This window comes from Colobus angolensis, unplaced genomic scaffold (genome assembly GCF_000951035.1).
Source record: "Colobus angolensis palliatus isolate OR3802 unplaced genomic scaffold, Cang.pa_1.0 Scaffold59, whole genome shotgun sequence".
NCBI classification, from domain to species: domain Eukaryota; kingdom Metazoa; phylum Chordata; class Mammalia; order Primates; family Cercopithecidae; genus Colobus; species Colobus angolensis.
In genome coordinates, this window is record NW_012119487.1 from 202,898 (window position 1) to 216,520 (window position 13,623).

The window sequence follows — 13,623 nt, forward strand, 5'->3', positions numbered from 1 at the left end:
AAGCAATTGTGCAATACGTTCCCCTGCCTCTAGGCGCATAAATTGTGAGACTTCTACCATAATAAGGATTTCATCAGTAAAATCAGGATCAATAATTCCTGGGACAACCATTAACCCCCGCATAGCGCAGCTGCTTCGACCTAACAAAAGTCCTATGTGTCCCTTTGGCAAAGGACCACACACTCCAGTAGCCAACTTATATATTCCTCCATTAGGAGATAAAGTATAAGGCTGGACAATAGCTAGGTCAGCAGCGGCACTCTGCTTAGTGGCAGCATAAAGCTGAGAAACTGGGGTAGGGTAAGATTTCTTTAAGGAGGACTCAAGGTCATTCCTCGATGTTGTAAGCCACTGCTCACTGGGTACTGGGGTAGGCCTGAATTGTAGTTGTTGGGGCCCCAAGCCTGTGGGCCCCGGCTCCTGTTTCCTGAGAGGGGTGACAATACATTCCCACTTTTATCAGTTTTTGTATGGCATTCATTGGTCCAATGTCGACCCTTGCCACATCGTTTACACATATCAGATGGTAACCTTTTTTCTTTTAGAGCAGAAGAGTCTAATTTTTTCCGGCATTCCTTTTTAAAATGACCGGGTTTCTCACGTTGATAGCATATACATTGTTTAGAATTGCCTTTTAAAGCCTTAGAAAGTGCCCCAGCAAACAATTGAGCATTGTAAATAGCTCCTCCAACACCTGCACAAGCCCGAATGTATTCATCTAAATCAGCTCCACTAGCTTTTAGAGGACGCAGCAATTTTTGGCACTCGGGATTAGCACTCTCAAAATCCAGAGTATCCAAAAGAATTTTAGCAGCAGTGCCTGAACCTACAGTCTTTAATACAGCATCTTGAAGGCGGGCTACAAAATCTGGATATGGCTCAGTGGCTCCTTGAAAGATCTTTACAAAAGATAAAGAAGTTTTACCCGCTATTTCAACCCTAGTCCACGCTTTTATAAACAAGGCTTTAATCTGAGTGAGAGCAATGTCATCTAGGCCTGTCTGAGCATTAAGAGTGGCGTATTGTCCTGAACCCATAAGCTGCTCTTCAGTAGGTCCTGGGGGATTTCGGGTAGCATTTTTTCTAGCTTGTACTTTTGCTTCCTCCCACCACCAACCTTTTAATTGAAGCCATTGCGAATGATCAAGGACAGCCTGTCCCAACGTTTCCCAGTCAATAGGAATCATCATATGTTCTGAAGAGAAGGAATCAAGAAGGCCAAGAACAAATGGTGACTGAGGTCCATAATTAGAAATTTCAGCTTTCATTTCTTTCAAAAATTTAAATTGTAGGGCTGTAAAAGTCACATTCTGGCCACCGTTTGGGGAACTGAGCATTGGGGCAGAAAGCAGCCCGTGTTATTGGGAATAAATTTAATTCCTCGAAATCATCCTTTTCCTTTGATTCCTTCTTTTCTCCTACAGGAGGAAAAGGCACAGAGAAAACCTGACCTGACATAGGCAAAGAGGTTGGAGGTGGAAGCAAAGGGAGACCTTATTCAAGGTAACAGGGAAGGCTCGTGGCGGAGAGATAGCAGAAACAGGAGCAGCGGCACCTAGCAATCAATTTTAACAACTGTTGTAACATCTCTAAAATACGCCGCAAATCAGAATTTCCTTCAGATGAAGGAGGCATTAGCTCTTCTTCCAATTCCTTGTCCTCAGCAACCAGGGCATAAATATGTTTCTCTCTAGGATCATTCCTCTCTAAAGCTTCAGATGCCTCACCTCTTGTGGCAGTATCACCATGCTCTGAGTCAGTTTCAAATAACTCTAATGCCTGAGTAATGGAACTACACAAAGTCCACAAAGTCAGAGGCATCATTTGCCCTCGCTGATGAGCTCGACGCAGGACTTTAACCACTTGTAACCATTCCTTTCAATTTAATTGCACTTTGGTTTGATATTGAAACCAATAACAATGTTGTTCAACATGGGCAAACAATCGCTTCAAAGTCTTATTATGTTCCTTAACTAACTTCTACTCTATAGACATCAACTGTCCCTGGAGTAACCACAAATATTCCGAGGCCAGAGAGGTGGAATTCCCCATAATTTTCCCGTGGGTCCCCCTTCATTTATTTATTTACCTGCCCGCGGTCTCCCGGTGCCTGCCCGGGGTGTTCCCCGCCTGGTTCCTTGCTCTTGTGGAGCCACGGACCCTGCTCGCTGTGCCAGATGTTGGGGTCCGCATGTTTCCTAAACAAAGGAATGAACACACAAGACAACACAAGACGAGACAAACATGGCGGCCGCCCCAAACGACACGCTCCGCTTTGTTTTATACAGTCGTTTGTGGAATGTTACCAAGTCACAAGACACACTGTTGTTTTTCTGACCTTTCCCTGACTTTCTGAATTTCCAAGATGTTTACATATAAACAAGCCCCCAGGGTCTGCTATTTGCAACTGAGGCCAGTCTTGTAGGCTCCTTTGTCCTCCCTGTTTGCAGAGGAGGAATGCCCAGCTTCGTTTGCAAGAGAGGGACTTATAATATTAATGGGGGAACGCCCTGCTTCGTTTGCGAGAGCAGGCTTATAATATTAATGGGGGAATGGCCTGCTTTGTTTGCAAGAGCATATAGTCCTCTACATCTGCTCCTCTTCTGGTGGGGCTTTTGTGCTGTGTCAGAAAACGTGGTAGAGAAGGTCAAAGGGGAAGTGGGTACATGTGAAGTGGAACCCGTCCTGACGGGCATCCTGGCTTTACAGCAACTCACCCTCAGAGGCAGCTAATCCATTCCTGTGAGAACTAAACCAGTCTCACCAGAGGGGGAACCTACTCACTACTACAAGAATGGCACCAAACCATTTGTACCAGATCCACCTCATGATTGAAACACCTCCCACCAGACCTCACCTCCCACCACCACCACAATGGGGATCAAATTTTAACACAGGATTTGATGGGGACAAACAAACCGTATTCAAACCATAGCACTTATAGAGGGAAAAAGTAAGAATTGCATCCTGCTCATCTTAAGAACCTTTCAAGCAAGAAGAGAATACAGTGAAATATTTAGAATTGAGGGGGGAAATAAAAAACCACAACAACCAGACTAGGATTCTGTATCCTGTGAAATAATCCTTCAAAAGTGAGGGAGAAATACTTTCTCAAAGTTGAGAGAATTTCTTGCCAGTAGACCTGCCTGCAAAAAATATCTTTAAAAGTTCTTTAGAGAGAAGGAAAATGAGGAAAACTACCAAACTCAGATGAGAGATATCAAAGAACTAAATAAACTGAAAGATATTTCATGTTTACGAGTAGGAAGACTCAATGTTATTAAGATATCAGTTCCTCCCAACTTGATCTTTAGATTTAATGCAATCACAATCAAAATCCCAACAAGTTATTTTGTTGATATCAACAAACTGATTCTAAAGTTTATTTGCTACTATGGCCTAAATGTTTGTATGTTCCCCAAATTCATATTTCGAAACCCCCAGGGTAATGGGGGACCATTGAGAGGTGATTGTGCCATGAGGGAGTTAGTGCCCTTATAAAAGAGACCCCAGAGAGCTCACCCCTTCCACCATGTGATGACACAGCTAGAAGTCACCACCTGTGAACCAGAGCACAGACACTAAGTCTGCTTATGCCTTGATCTTGGATTTCTCAGTCTCAAGAACCATGAGAAATAAATTTATCAGTCACTCAGTGTAAGGTATTTTGCTCTAGCAGCCCAAGTGTATTAACACAATATTGCCAACAGAATATTGGAGAAGAATAACGTTGAAGTACCAATACTACCCAACTTCAAAAGTTACTATAAAGCTACAGTAATCAAGGAAGTGCAGTATTGGTGAAAAAGTGCACAAATAGATCAGTGGAATACATTAGAGAGCCCAGAAACAGACCAACATAAAGTCAACTGATCTTTGATAAAGGAACAAAGGAAATACAATGGAGCAAAGAGAGTCTTTTCCACAAATGGAGCTGGAACATCTGAACATCCACATGCATAAAAAATCTGGACGTAGACTGTACACGCTTCACAAATTTTAGCTTAAAATGGAAATTTTAATGCAAAACTATAAAACTCCTAGAAGATAACAGGAAAAAAAGTAGATGACCTTGGATATGGTGATGACTTTGTAGATACAACACCAAAGGCACAATACATCAAATAAATCATTGATTAAGACAGACTTCATTAGCTTGAAAAACTTCTGCTCTGTGAAAGACAATGTCAAAGAAATGAAAAGACAAGCCACAGGCTGGGAGACAATATTTGCAGAAGACACACGTGAGAAAGCACTGTTATCCAAAATATACAAAGATATTTAAAACTTAACATTGATAAACAGCCCATCCAGTTAAAAAGTTGGTCAAAGATCTTACAAGACAGCTCTCCAAAGAATATGTGCAGATTATAAATGATCACATGAAAAGATGCTCTGCGTCATGTGTTATCAGGGAAATGCAAATTAAAAGAACAATAAAATATCACTATACAGCTGTCAGAATGGCCAAAATCTAGAACATCGACAACACCAAATGCTGACATCCTTTGTGTGACAATAATAGGAACTTTCATTCACTGCTAACAGGAATGAAAAATAGTACAGCCACTTTGGAAGACAGTTTGGCAGTTTCTTACAAAACTAAACATCATCTTATCATTCGTTCCAGAAATCACGCTTCTTGGTTTTTACCCAAAGGAGTTGAAAACTTATGTCCACACAAAAACGTGTACATGAATGTTTATAGCAGTTTTATTCATAATTGCCAAAATTTGGACGCAACCAAGATTTCCTTAAGTGGGTGAATGGATAAACTGGTACAGCCTGACAATGGAATGTTATTCAGTGCTAAAAAGAAATGAGCAATCAAGCTATGAAAAGATGTGGAGGAAACTTAAATCATGTTACTCGAAGTTTAAAAAGCCAGTCTGAAGAGACTACACACTATACAATTCCAACTATATGGCATTCTGGGAAAGGCAAAACTCTGGAGGCAGTAAAAATACTAATGGTTGCCAAGTTATAGTGAATGGAGGAATGAACAGGTGTAGCACAGAGGATTTCTGGGGCACTATGATAACATAATGGGGGACATACATCATTGTACATTCGTCCAAACCCATAAAAGTACACAACACCAGGCCGGGCGCAGTGGCTCAAGCCTGTAATCCCAGCACTTTTGGAGGCTGAGACGGGCCGATCACGAGGTCAGGAGATCGAGACCATCCTGGCTAACACTGTGAAACCCCGTCTCTACTAAAAAATACAAAAAAACTAGCTGGGCGAGGTGGCAGGCGCCTGTAGTCCCAGCTACTCTGGAGGCTGAGGCAGAAGAATGGCGTCAACCCGGGAGGCGTAGCTTGCAGTGAGCTGAGATCTGGCCACTGCACTCCAGCCCGGGCGACAGAGCGAGACTCTGTCTCAAAAAAAAAAAAAAAAAAAGTACACAACACCAAGAGTGAACCCTAATGTCAACTATTGACTCTGAGTGATAATAATGTGTCAGTGTAGGTTCATCAATTGTAACAAATGTACCACTCTGGTAGGGGATGTTGATAATGGGGGAGGTTATGGATGAGTGGGGGCAGGGGATACATGGGAAATTTCTGTACCTTCTGCTCAATTTTGTTGTGAACCCAAAACTACCCTAAAAATAAAGTCTATTAAAAATAAATAAATGAAAATATAGGTGTCTAAGACAGAAACGTTGACTGTTCCCTGGGTTTCATGGCTGCTACTTTTGTACTTGTTCACCTTCTATCTGCCTCTATCTGCAGGACTGGTCAGTTGGCTTGTTTAGAAAATTAGGGTCTTTTCATAACCCTGTGTGCCAGAGATTGTATTGCTAGAAGCACACTAAATTCAAAGAGGAATTATGGTCTGGTAAACGTGAATTTGAATGATAATTTTTTTAAAACTTAATATGTGTTTTGGAGTAATACTTTGACAACCAAATATCTTGGTTACCAAAATGAGTCACCGATTGAAATACATATGTACTCCAACTGTGATATTAAGCAATAGATTATAATATAATAAATAAATGGAAAATAGCAACTGTCTAAAGTCAGTTAGCTGGAAAACTCAAATCAAGTCCAATTTTTTAATCCTCAAATAATTATATGATACTGGCTTCTAATAAGAGAGAATTGTCTTACCCAGAGGTTTAATAGCTTCCCTGAGGATTTACTTAAGAGATAATGGGGATCCTGCAATGACCCTAAATGAAACTTTGGGATCCCAGAGGGCAGTAATGGATGACAGTTTAGTTTTAAGTGATGTTATCCAAGGGGCAGAGTGGTTCTTTCTTTCTAAATGAAGTGGTCTGCTGACAATACCTAAATACCTTTTATGATTAATCCATTTCATCCAGGCTATATTACTCAGAACTTCAAGGTTTCAGTTTGGTTTTTTGTGAGTTTTTTATTTTATTATTATTATTTTGAGACAGGGTCTTGCTCTGTCACCCAGGCTAGAGTGCAATGGCACAATTTCACCTCGCTACAAATTCCGTATCCTAGGCTCAAACAATCCTCCTGCCTCAGTCTCCCAATTAGCTGGGACTACAGGCATGCACAACTAATGCCCAGCTAATTTTTGTATTTTTTGTAGAGATGGGGTTTCCCCATATTGCCTAGGCTGGTCTTAAACTCCTGGACTCAAGCTATCCCCCTGCCTCAGCCTCCCAAAGTGCTGGGATTACAGGCATGAGCCATCGTGTCTGGCCCTCAGACATCTGCTTTTTACAAATACTTGGGCTGTGTGGCTTTGAGCAAGTAGCTCAACTTCTCTGAGTTCAATTTTCCCTATGTGACCTATGTAAACAATAAAGAGATTACACAATGCACCGTAAACAATTTGGATTTACCCCAAGAATGCAAAATTTATTTAACATTATCAGTGATACAATTATCCACATTTTAACAGATTGAAGATCATTTAAAATGTAATCTTTTTAATATACAAAGAAGTTCAATAAACATTTATTTATTTAAAAAATTATAATGACAGGGAACTGCTATAACATGTAAATGGTATCTACAAAGAAAACTTGTAATGGACATTATACTTAACAGTGAAACACTATAACTACTCCCTGTAAGATGAGTCACAAGACAGGATTTCACTATTTCAATCTCTATGCAATATTGTACTAGATGTCATAGATAAGGTAATAAGGAAAAAAAGAAAAGATACAAGGATTGGGAGTAAGAAATAAAATTGTCTTTTATTTGCAAATGATGTCATTGGGTAGAAAACTGCAATGAATCTACAGAAAAATTACTAGATAGTAAGAAAAGCTTAAAACGTGGCTCCTTAAAGAATAATATGTACATTTAAGTTGCAGTTCTAAGTATCAACACAAAAATTTTTAAATGTGCCATTTTTGTAAAAAGGCTTTTACAGTACAGTAAAAATTTCAGATACCTAGGAATAAATCTCACAAAAGATGTATAATATCTTTAGAGCAAAAATATAAAATTTTATTGAAAACATAGAGGGCCGGGCGCGGTGGCTCAAGCCTGTAATCCCAGCACTTTGGGAGGCCAAGACGGGCGGATCACGAGGTCAGGAGATCGAGACCATCCTGGCTAACACGGTGAAACCCCGTCTCTACTGAAAAATACAAAAAAAAAACTAGCCGGGCGAGGTGGTGGGCGCCTGTAGTCCCAGCTACTCGGGAGGCTGAGGCAGGAGAATGGTGTGAACCTGGGAGGCGGAGCTTGCAGTGAGCTGAGGTCCGGCCACTGCACTCCAGCCCGGGTGACAGAGCGAGACTCCGTCTCAAAAAAAAAAAAAAAAACATAGAAAACTTAAATATAAATATATGTTCATGAATCCTAAAGTGTGTACTCATAAAACTGTAAATATTCCTTAAATTGATCTATGCATTTAATGCAATTCCAATTAAAATCCCAGCAGTTTTATTGTAGAGCTTCTTATTAACAAATGCTTATTGAACACTTAGTCCTTGCTAGACACTGTACTAGATATAGTAAGAATACTGCAATGAGCAAGACATGAAATCTCCATTCTCATGAACCTTGGACTAGTGAGAGAAACTGACTTAAAATACGTAATTATTAGTGTGACATGTTGATTATATGCTGTGCGATTGGCATATTACAGATGGTAAAATTGAAACTAAACATGTTATTTGCCAAACCCAAGATCACAGAACTAGTAATATGAGAGTCAGTTTTTAAAGCGAAGAATGGTAAGTCTGACTTCAGAGCCTACGTTCTTTCCACGTCATCATGCAGATTTCCAAGGCCCTCTTTGTCCAAAAGCTCAGCCAGCATGCATACCTCTGTGTACCTCTATAGAGCCACAACTATGTCTCAAACCCTTACAAAATATATATGACCTGGGTATAAAGCTGCAAAAGTCAAGTGCTACAGTCACAGTGAAGTGCATGATGAGTGTTCACAGATGCCAGCACCACTGGGCTCTCTGTTTAGGCAAAGCTGGCAGCAACTCTGGTGTGATTTCAGGGATGTTTCTCCTGTAAAAGATCTCCCTGGGCTGTCACAGTTTGTGTAAATTTCCACAGTTGGAGGTTCAGACTGCAGGATTTCAGGAATATTGTGGAATGAGTAGCAATGTCAGCAACCTTGTCTTGTCTCCAATGTTATTACTTTAAATATTTTTCAGTAACTACAACAATAATAACATAAAGCCTCTACCCTGCCTCACAACCAAATAAGACTTTGTGACTGTCTGGCTTTCTCCTCTAACGTGCCTAACCTCAGTAGCCAGATATGTGTGGTGGGAAAGTCTATGCACAACCATACCTCAGAAATGGGATCTAAGACCTGTACCCCAGGTCCTAGTTAATGAAACCCTGGCAGCCCACCTGGCATGGGCCAGGGCTGTCACCACATGTGGCCTGCTACTTTGGCCTTGTCCTAGGAAGCTTCAAATACTAACATTTAAGACAAGTAGTTAAAACCATCTTTTTAGGTTTAGGATCAACAAGTCAAAATCATGGAAACTAAATAGTAAAGAAAACAAATGCTTCATAATGAAGAGAAACAAAAAGTCAAGAGCTGAGAAAAGCCTTTCCTCTGAGGTTCACTTTATGAATCAGAAGAATATTCTACACACCTGGCTATTTCCTACACCAAGTGAGATTAAAGGGGATATGGCATCAGGACAGGAACAAGTAGGAGAAAACACAGGTTCAATGAAATAACTGATGATACAGCAAAAAAATAGTGGCTACATGCATTAAAAAGCAGAATTACTACTGCAGAAAAGTACACAATACAAAACAGAGTCCCTACATTGTAATGATTGAGAACTTGGCTCCTGCATCAGACAGATTTGGCTAGAATTAAATTACCATTCTGCATTGCTTCTCAGCCTCTTGGCTAAGATCAAGTGAATTACAAATCTGCCATTTATCAGCTGTATGATCTTCAGCAAATGCAATGCATCATCCATAAAGTGAGGATAAGAAGATGAAAACAGAATGCATTTATAGTGTTAAAATACTGCCTGAAACATGGCCAATGCTGCATAAAGTTATGCCTATTATTATTTTTATTCTAACCAACAAACTTAATAATTATTCTTTGGATTGAGGCACTCAGGATCCTCTGCTCCAATGTCAACATCCCCAAGAGTGGTAGACATTCCATATTATCATTATTGTTGAGCATCTACTTTGTACAAGGCAAATTTATTAAACAACCACCTAACATAGGACACCAAGAAAGTAAGAAAATGGAAGGTATGGCCAGCGTTTTGAAGAGTGAGGTGAGTTGAGTTTCCCAAATGTGACCATGAAAACATGAGATCAAGAGAGACTCTGCCAGGTGTGGTGCATGCCTATAATCCCAGTACTTGGCAGGCCGAGGCAAGAGGATTGCTTGAGCTCAGGAGTTTGAAACCAGCCTGGGCAACATAGTGAGACCCTGTCTCAAAAAAAAAAAAAAAAGAAGAGAGAGATTGAGACCCAGAGGAAAGCTCCAGATTTTTGACTTCTTCCACTTCCATGCACATGACTCACTTCACAGTTCCCAAGAATGGTGATGATACTAACAGACCCTAGTCTTTGGTATGAAATTACGAATTGCTTTCATTACCTATAGAAGATTAATATTCTCACTAGGATTCTCTACATCTTAATAGGCTGGCCAACTCTTATTCCTCTCCTTTAAAGATACTTAATCTACAAGTGTCTGTAATATAAAGACACAGTTAAATACAAAGGGTCATGGTAAGTGTCTAGGAAAGTCACTTTATACCATCTCTAATGGTGCCAACAGGGGTAATAAGTGATGGAGAAGCAATCAAAACTACACAGTTAAAATTACTTTTAGGGCCAGTGGCTGGCAAGATGGCTGAATAGGAACAGCTCCAGTCTGCAGCTCCCAGTAAGATCAATGCAGAAGGTGGGTGATTTCTGCATTTCCAACTGAGGTACCTGGCTCATCTCATTGGGACTCATTAGACAGTGGGTGCAGCTCATGGAGGATGAGCCAAATCAAGGTGGGGCATCACCTCACCCAGGAAGTGCAAGGGGTCAGGGAACTCCCTCCCCTAGCCAAGGGAAGCAGTGAGGGACTATGCCCTGAGGAACAGCGCACTCCAGCCCAGCTACTATGCTTTTCCCGTAGTCTTCACAACCCACAGACCAGGAGATTCCCTCGAGTGCCTATGTCACCAGGGCCCTGAGTTTCAATCACAAAACTGGGTGACCACTGGGGAAGACACTGAGTTTTTTTTCATACCCCAGTGGTACCTGAAACACCGTGAGACAGAAGTGTTCACTCCCCCGGAAAGGGGGCTGAAACCAGGATGCCAAGTGGTCTAGCTCAGTGGGTCCCACCCCCATGGAGCCCAGCAAGCTAAGATCCACTGGCTTGAAATTCTTGCTGCCAGCACAGCAGTCTGAAGTCGAACTGGGATGCTTGAGCTTGGTGGGGGGGAGGGGCATCCACCATTACTGAGGCTTGAGTAGGCAGTTTTCCCCTCACAGTGTAAACAAAGCTGCTGGGAAGTTTGAACTGGGCAGTCTACCACAGCATGACAAAGCTGCTGTAGCCAGCTGCCTCTCTAGATTCCTCCTCTCTGGGCAGGGCATCTCTGAAAGAAAGGCAGCATCTCCAGTCAGGAGCCTATAGATCAAACTCCCAACTCCCTGGGACAGAGCACCTGGGGGAAGGGATGGCTGTGGGTGCAACTTCAGCAGACTTAAATATTCCTGTCTGCCAGCTCTGAAGAGAGCAGTGAACCTTCCAGCACAGCGCTCAAGCTCTGCTAAGGGACAGGTTGCCTCCTCAAGTGGATTCCTGACCCCCATACTTCCTGACTGGGAGACACCTCCCAGCAGAGGTCAACAGACACCTCATACAGGAGAACTCCAGCTGGCATGTGGCAGGTACCTCTCTGGGATGAAGCTTCCAGAGGAGGAACAGGCAGTAATCTTTGCTGTTCTGAAGCCTCTGCTGGTGATGCCCAGGCAATCAGGGTTTGGAGTGGACCTCCAGGAAACTCAGCAGACCTGCAGCAGAGGGGCCTGTTAGAAGGAAAACTAACAAACAGAAAGGAATAACATCAACATCAACAAAAAGGACGTCCACACAAAAACCCCATCTGAAGGTTACCGACATCAAAGATGAAATGTAGATAAATCCACAAAGATGAGGAAAAACCAGCACAAAAAGGCTGATAATTACAAAACCCAGAACGCCTCTTCTCCTCCAAAGGATCACAGCTCCTCGCCAGTTAGGACACAAAACTGGACAGAGAATGAGTTTGATGAATTGGCAGAAATAGGCTTCAGAAGGTGGGTAATAACAAACTCCTCTGAACTAAAGGAGCATGTTCTAACCCAATGCAAGGAAGCTAAGAACCTTGAAAAAAGGTTAGAGGAATTGCTAACTAGAATAACCAGTTTAGAGTAGAATATAAGTGACCTGATGGAGCTGAAAAACACAGCACAAGAACTTTGTGAAGCATACACAAGTATCAATAGCCAAATTGATCAAGCGACAGAAAGAATATAAGAGATTGAAGATCAACTTAATAAAATAAAGTGTGAAGATGAGATTAGAGAAAAAAGAATGTAAAGGAACAAACAAAGCCTCCATGGTACTATGTGAAAAGACCAAACCTACGTTTGATTGGTGTAACTGAAACTGACAGGGAGAATGGAACAAAGTTGGAAAACACTCTTCAGGATAAAATCCAGGAGAACTTCCCCAACCTAGCAAGGAGGCCAACATTCAAATTCAGGAAATACAGAGAACGCCACAAAGATACTCCTCAAGAAGAGCAACCCCAATACACATAATCGTGAAATTCACCAAGGTTGAAATGAAGGAAAAAATGTTGAGGGCAGCCATAGAGAAAGGTCAGGTTACTCACAAAGGGAAGCCCATCAGACTAACAGCAGATCTCTCTGCAGACACCCTACAAGCCAGAAGAGAGTGGGGGCCAATATTCAACATTCTTAAAGAAAAGAATTTTCAACCCAGAATTTCATATCCAGCCAAACTAAGCTTCATAAGTGAAGGAAAAATAAAATCCTTTATAGACAAGCAAATGCCAAGAGATTTTGTCATCACTAGGCCTGCCTTACAAGAACTCCTGAAGGAAGCACTAAACATGGAAAAGAAAAACCTGTACCAGCCACTGCAAAAACACGCTAAAGACCATCAAAACTATGAAGAAACCGCATCAACTAACGGGCAAAATAACCAGCTAGCATCAAAATGACAGGATTAAATTCACACATAACAATATTAACCTTAAATGTAAATGGGCTACATGCCCCAATTAAAAGACACAGACTGGCAAATTTGATAAAGAGTCAAAACCCATTGGTGTGCTGTATTCAGGAGACCCATCTCACATGCAAAGACACACATAGGCTCAAAATAAAAGGATGGAGGGATATTTACCAAGCAAATGGAAAGCAAAAAAAAAAGTAGGGGTTGGAATCCTAGTCTCTGGTAAAACGGACTTTAAACCAACAAAGATCACAAAAGATAAAGAAGGGCATTACATGAACATAAAGGAATCAATGCAACAAGAAGAGCTAATTATCCTAAAAATATAGGCACCCAAAAGAGGAGCACCCAGATTCATAAAGCAAGTTCTTAGAGACCTACGAAGAGACTTAGATTCCCACGCAATAATAGTGGGAGACTTTAACACCCCACTGTCAATATTAGGCAGATCAACAAGACAGAAAATTAACAAGGATATTCAGGACTTGAACTCAACCTCCGGACCAAGATGACCTAATAGACATCTACAGAACTCTCCACCCCAAATCAACAGAATATACATTCTTCTCAGCACCACATCATACTTATTCTAAAATTAACCATATAATTGGAAGTAAAACACTTCTCAACTAATGCAAAAGAATGGAAATCATAACAAACCGTCTCTCAGACCACAGTGCAATTAAATTAGAAGTCAAGATTAAGAAATTCACTCAAAACTGCACAACTACATGGACTGAACAACCTGCACCTGAATGACTACTGGGTAAATAACAAAATTAAGGCAGAAATAAATAAGTTCTTTGGAACCAATGAGAACAAAGACACAACATACCAGAATCTCTGGGACACAGAGCAGGCAGTGTTTAGAGGGAAATTTATAGCACTAAATGCCCAGAGGAGAAAGTGGGAAAGATTG